This window comes from Brienomyrus brachyistius, chromosome 8, assembly GCF_023856365.1.
Source record: "Brienomyrus brachyistius isolate T26 chromosome 8, BBRACH_0.4, whole genome shotgun sequence".
Classification (NCBI taxonomy): Eukaryota; Metazoa; Chordata; class Actinopteri; order Osteoglossiformes; family Mormyridae; genus Brienomyrus; species Brienomyrus brachyistius.
Window position 1 is genome coordinate 21,545,205 of NC_064540.1, and position 6,000 is coordinate 21,551,204.

The 6,000-nt window shown below is 47.4% G+C and overlaps 1 long non-coding RNA gene across 2 annotated transcripts; it reads left to right on the forward strand.

The window, feature by feature from the left end:
* Window positions 1-1,782: 1,782 nt before the first annotated feature.
* Window positions 1,783-3,632, forward strand: LOC125748042 (uncharacterized). 2 transcript variants are annotated; one of them, XR_007399443.1, is made up of 4 exons: window positions 1,783-1,917; window positions 2,216-2,323; window positions 2,723-2,884; window positions 3,311-3,632. It is a non-coding gene; the product is annotated as an uncharacterized LOC125748042 (long non-coding RNA). The 2 variants fall into 2 exon arrangements; XR_007399442.1 differs by having other exon boundaries at window positions 3,316-3,632.
* The last annotated feature ends 2,368 nt before the right edge of the window (window positions 3,633-6,000 follow it).

The window sequence follows — 6,000 nt, forward strand, 5'->3', positions numbered from 1 at the left end:
CCTCTCCCTCTGCCCTCCTGCCTCTCCCCCTGCCCTCCTGCTTCTCCCCCAGCCCCCCTGCCTCTCCCCCTGCCCCAGCGGCCCCCCTGCCCTCCTGCCTCTCCCCCTGCCCTCCTGCCTCTCCCCCTGCCCTCCTGCTTCTCCCCCGGCCCTCCTGCTTCTCCCCCAGCCCCCCTGCCTCTCCCCCTGCCCTCCTGCCTCTCCCCCTGCCCTCCTGCTTCTCCCCCGGCCCTCCTGCCTCTCCCCCTGCCCTCCTGCCTCTCCCCCAGCCCCCCTGCCTCTCCCTCTGCCCTCCTGCCTCTCCCCCTGCCCTCCTGCCTCTCCCCCAGCCCCCCTGCCTCTCCCCCTGCCCTCCTGCTTCTCCCCCGGCCCTCCTGCCTCTCCCCCTGCCCTCCTGCCTCTCCCCCTGCCCTCCTGCTTCTCCCCCGGCCCTCCTGCCTCTCCCCCTGCCCTCCTGCCTCTCCCCCTGCCCCAGCTGCCTCACAGACCAGGCTAACAGCTTTGCACGCCTCCTGAGCACATAGGCATCATACTTTAGCCAAGCCTCATGCTGGGGCCAGGTACCAGCGATCGAGCACAGCGCCACTGCTGTCGTACACGTTAGGGACAGTCATCGCAAAGCCGGGCTGTCGTTTTCTGCGTTAGGTCTGCATCGAAGGCGATCGATTGGCTGAAGAACTATGTGGTCGGGCCTGTTTTTGGCTAGTGAGGGAGCTGGGCTGTTTATCCGGGCCCGGCTTTATTAACTGCGCACTGCAGGCTACCCATATGGGCTCAGCATGGGAGCCAGATAGCATGGGGTACTAAAATAGGCCTCCCCCGGGTCAAGCTTCAGTTTGTTTACGGGCCTCGGTGATGAAATGCCCCCCCCCCACTACTGTTTGCTTACAGCTTTAGTCCACCTTCAGGGCAATGAGGAAGAACCCCTACTCGCAGCTTGTGTGTGAGATGGTGTCTGAGCTGCACCATCATAAGGTGGCACCTGTGGTAGTTTGCAGGAGCAGATTCACCTGAAGAAGCTTGTCTAGGAAGTGTGTCCATGAAGGCGAGGAGAATTGCCAGTGTCTCAAGCCAGTGTCTTATCGAATTGTCATCACACTGGAGAGTATAACTGGATTTAACTCCAATAACTTTAATTTATCCATATGCCCCCCCCCCCCCCTGCTTACCAAGCCCCCACACCGGTGGCTGGGTTGTTAACACATAAGCTCTCCAGTCTCCCGTGTCACCATATCTGATGAGAGAAGCTGACCGGACAGCTGCGGGCCGGCAGGACCTGCTCACTTACACAAGCGTTCACCGTCATGCCGCTCCTGCCAAACTCTCCAGAGAAGAGATCTGTCAGAGGCGCGGGGTGGGGGGGGGCAGCACTCCAGAAGGCTCCGGCACCCACTGGGACGCAGAAAGGCTCCAGGTCCTGCCCTTGATCTGCGGGCGGCTGATTCTCTGCTTCTTCACCACCTGCCACTATCAGGGCCTCTTGTCCGTGTCCCGGCGTTTGGAGGAACCTTTAGAGCCGTCAAACTGAGCAAGAATGTCAAATAAAAACTAGAGTCCTTAAAAAATTAAGTACAACTAAAGTTTTGAGGATCAGCAGTAAAGCAGAGACCAAAGCTAAATGACTTTATTATGGCAAACAAGCACAAATTGAGGGCAAGGCCCCTTTAAGAAACAAAAACGTCAACACAGTGGAAAGACTAACACCCCCCCCCCCCCCCCAAATCTCAGACCAGTGACACAACACACCTGGCAAGTCATTTGCCTCTTACAACCTAGATTCCTCCTAGCACAGCCAGCTGGCCTAACTGGAACCTGAACGGGGCCAGCAGTCCAGTGCTGTAGGTGTTCATTGGTGCGAGGTGGCCGATCGCTCACCACGAAGACACCGACAATAGGTTCATACCATCGCTCTGTCAGGTAATGTTTAATAATAGCTTTACAAATCAACCCCTGAATGAACCCTTTCGGAGAGATCAATTATAGCCAACAGCGTGAGTGGAACGGAATACTTTGGCCACATGCCAGTTGGACTGTACAGTGAGGATGAGTATTTGCATTAGTTTACTGCACTGAAAGTAAAGCATTAGAGCACCAAGAATTTTAAAAGTGATCAATTATGACACATTTATTGCCAGGGGGGATATTGTAATTAAAATGTGAAAAGTATTTCCAGTCAGAAAATTTCCATAATTAAAACAGAACGGTGTGCTTACAGGTGAAGTGCATTCTGGGGGCAATGCGTTTGGGACATGCAGCCGTGGATGGTTCCTCTGACCTGTACGAGGTCAAGATGTGTTTAGGCAGTTCCCGCAACATCACCCAGGTACATCAGCCTCTTTAAGGGAAAGGAGTGAAGGACCAGTTGGATGTAGCAAAGTAATTAGATTGTGTTTTTTGAGGAGTTTGGGTTAGACTTGCTGGCAATGAAGATAGGTAGCATCGTGGTTGTTGATTTTTGTTAGGGAGGGAGAATTGATTGCTTCCGGTAGGAAGTGATAGTCACTTATTACCATAAACGATTTGCAGCATATGCCAGTTTGATGGTAATACGATGCCAAGAGCAGAGAGAGGGTAGCTATATAGTTATGAAGTCCCTGCTGGATGGGAGGAGTTATTACAGCTCTTGTTTTTGATGCCAGCAATTGTGGGTATATCTGTGTGACCTTATTGTATGTTCAAGGACTTACTAAGCGGCTTGACTGTCTCTCTCACTCTGTGTTAGTCCATTGCCCACGGACAGCCATGGTGACTCACTCAGCGAGCCTCTCTCTCTCACATCTCACCCCCTCCCTCCTCCGGACGCCTGAGTGCCACCCCGCGTTGTTCCTGAAGTCCGCCCACTGAACCAGCCCGGCAATGTGTGCGGACGTGGAGAAAGAATTGGGTAAGCTACAAACTGAGCCAGTCGTGTGTACCACACTGCTGCACCCACAGCCATTTGGTCCAGTCGATTAATGTCTACAGGCAGAAATGCATTGTGGGCAAAGATACTATAAAAATAGGAAACCATGTCATTAACAACTAGTTCAAGAACATACTCAAGACTATCAGTTCCCTTCCCTCCCTGACAGAAAAGGAATGAAACGTAAAATAATTTAGATTGATAAGCTGCAGTGTGGTGTTCAGTGATTACAGCCTTTTCCCTGTATGTCATACGAGTTTATATGGTCTTTCAGTCACTTCTGATGGAGTGTAAATGGGTCATAATTGGTCTGTCATACTATTGTTGAGTAATCTGAAATGTCTTTATTCTGGCCTTTGCCCAAACTGACAGGGCATTTTGCATGTCTTGTCTTTCCTTTGTTCCCAGAATAGCAATGGCATACAAAGAGAGTCAAAGGCTGACTGGACAGTATCCTTCTAAGAGGACAAGAGGCAGCTTCTCCGGAGCGCTGGGATTAACGGGGGTGATTAAAGTTAGGGCTACCATCGGTCAGGGGTAACAGAGCAAAACAACATCAACAACAACAACAACAACAAAATAAAAATAGCAAGAGCCTTTGACATTCCACTGTGTTCACGCCGGGGGATGTTTTCCCATCTAGAGATTTTAAATATAGCCAAAAATAAAAAGGCGACCCTCGATTTCAACTGGGAAATTCTGAATACAAATGTTACATGATATCATCAATGTCTGACGCGATGCAAATATCATTGGCCTGAGCGAGGAGAGCAGTTTGGCTTTGGGGTGACCTTTGTCGCCCGTTGACCCGGCATCCACTGAAGTGACTCTGTGACACAAGGCTTTGGGTTGAGATGCTTGACATCTTTTCTAGTTTGCACTGCAGAAGGTGACAAAGGTGCGAGAGAGACGGTGGGGGGCCGATGTTCAGTCACCCAGAGACTTTCCCCGCTAAATAAAGACTGGCTTAAGTAATTGCAAAATTAATTAATGTAAATGACCCCCAGCAGCACCAGCACCTTCAGGGAAGGCTGTGGAGGAGAAGCCCAGTTTGCCTCACACATACCGTCCAGTGGGAGGCCTTGCCAGGGATTGCATTACATCCGACGCCAAAATCCGGCTATAATAGCAGCTTAGCTTCGCACTAAGCACCCTTAAAGTTATCCGCTGACATGCAAAGAAACGCAGGGTGAGGCAAATCGAGGGTAATGGCGCTGTCACGTCAGAACCGCTGCATGGTTCCGCTTCCTGACGGTTCGGTGACACTTGCACTGTGCTTAAAATAAATTTGCTAAAGTCTTCATGGAAACTTACACCCGAGGGACCAGCAGTGCCGCTCAATATGTGCTGACAGACTAACATGCGGTTGCTGATATGTCTGTAAACGATACGGAGTGACGTTTGCATATCCTGTGTGTATTTGCATGGGTTCCTGTTTACATACATCTGAGCTAAGGACCCTGAAATGCCATTAGTGTATAACTCTGTGTGCACGACCTACAGGCTCCAAACAGTCCCAGCCTTCGCTGGCTTTGAAAGTGGACAGTTTGTTTATATATTTTAATCAACTTAATCTGAACTTTTTCCCTCTCTCTTATTTGCTCAAATCAAATTTACAGCAAACAAATACAGATTTTAAAGTCGCAACTATCATATTTGAGTATTGTGGTTCCCTCTAGTGGCTGATTTGTATTATTACACAGACCGGTTGATATTACTTGAGGCCTCCTTAATCAATACACTCGTTATCTGAGGAAATATAGCATAACCTCTTTGATAAAAGTATGTGATGTGCATATCAATATGTGGTGAAAAGTGTAAAACCCTTAACGTAAAACTCACCTCACATCTTGGCATGCAGCCGATCAATAAAGTAGACCCTTTAAGTGAAGTCGAGTAGGTTTATTCGTCATTTTGGTCATATACACATTATATAGTGAAATGAAACATTGTTCCCCCAGGACCAAGGTGCCAAAAAAATAAATAAAAGGAGAGAAACAACTCAGGATTACACATGTGCAGTTCACAGGACAAGACAACGTACCCAGCAGTCGACCACTGTAACTGAGCTGCTTTTAATGGATATTTGAGGAAACAGTATTACGACAGACATTATTATGATATAACCTGTATTCTAGCAGCACGACAGCAATGAATAGTAAATAAATAAAAGTACAAAGAGTAAGAACAGGACAGAGAGTGTGCAGCATATCATAAATGCTATATGAAATACAGTTTTTCATGATTCAGTTCTGATGCAGAAGTCTGACGACTGAGGAAAGAAATTGTTTCCCATTCTGGCAGGTCCGTATGCTACAGAACCCTTTAAAGACCAGTATGCATGTGATTCCATTTTGGCCAAACTCCATTTACATGTTAATTACAGCAGGTTTCTTTGACAATTAACACACATGTATCAACAAATCATATATATCAACAAATAACATTCTTTTTCATGCTTACACGCTTTGCAATCATAAAGTAGATTTCACAGCAACCTCATCCTGTATAATGATATGGCTTAAAGAATTGTGCAAGGTCTTATATTGGGGGTACCGGGTCATCTGTGGCCAGGACAGGAATACAGTAAAAGCTTGCAGGTCTCTGCAGGAAGCGCCTGGGTAGCTACGTTTCCCGGATAGCTGGTTGTTGCACTGTTTCTTACAGTTACTTGAATCTTTTGACGCACAAACACATGTTTGTATTAATGTCTTCGTGGGGACTCTCCATTCATTTCTTTTGGAAAAACCCTAATCCCAACTGTGACGACCTTAACCCTACCCAGCCCTAACCATAGCCATAAGTGGCCAAACTAAATACAATACCTTTGACATTTTATTTTTGTTTTTTTATTTCAGTCACAGATTTTTAATAAGATTGAATTTCCTCTTATCCAAAGGTTCTCCCCCTAAGGTCAAAATAACAGGTTTTTTATCACTATATATATATACTGAACAAAAATATAAACGCAACACTCTTGTTTCTGCTCCCATTTTTCATGAGATGGACTTAAAGACCTACAATTCATTCCAGATACACAATATTACCATTTCTCTCAAACATTTCTCACAAATCAGTCTAAATGTGTGATAGTGAGC